This window comes from Myotis brandtii, unplaced genomic scaffold, assembly GCF_000412655.1.
Source record: "Myotis brandtii unplaced genomic scaffold, ASM41265v1 scaffold285, whole genome shotgun sequence".
Classification (NCBI taxonomy): Eukaryota; Metazoa; Chordata; class Mammalia; order Chiroptera; family Vespertilionidae; genus Myotis; species Myotis brandtii.
In genome coordinates, this window is record NW_005360891.1 from 4750488 (window position 1) to 4750999 (window position 512).

Here is a 512-nt window from a genome sequence, read left to right on the forward strand (position 1 = left end):
GCCACTGTGTTTTCAAAGAGAGAGAGGCCGGAGGAGAAGAGCAGGGCCCAGGACCCAAGGTGGTGGTGGGGCCGCTTGATGCTGAGCTGCCAGCGGTTCTGCCCACCCACAGCTCGAGGCTCCGCCAGGACCTGGAAGCACCATCCCAGCAGAACAGGGAGCTTCGGGCCAACATAATGCACTTTTGACACCAGAGACTACCAAGCAGCAGCAACAATGGAGTCAGCAATGAAGGGAAACAATTGATACAGCCCTGGCCTCCATTACAGCCTCGTCCTACAGCACAACCTCGTGCTAAGGCACAATTTCAACCTCTCATACCACCTCGACCTCCAGCATAACCTCGATCTCCAACACAACCTCAACCTCCGATACAACCCAGACCTCTGATACAACCCCGACATCTGATACAACCTCGACCTCTGATACAACCTCGATTTCCGGCACAAGGTCAGCCTCTGATACCACCTCGATCTCCTGCACAACCTCGACCTCCAGCACAACCTAAACAT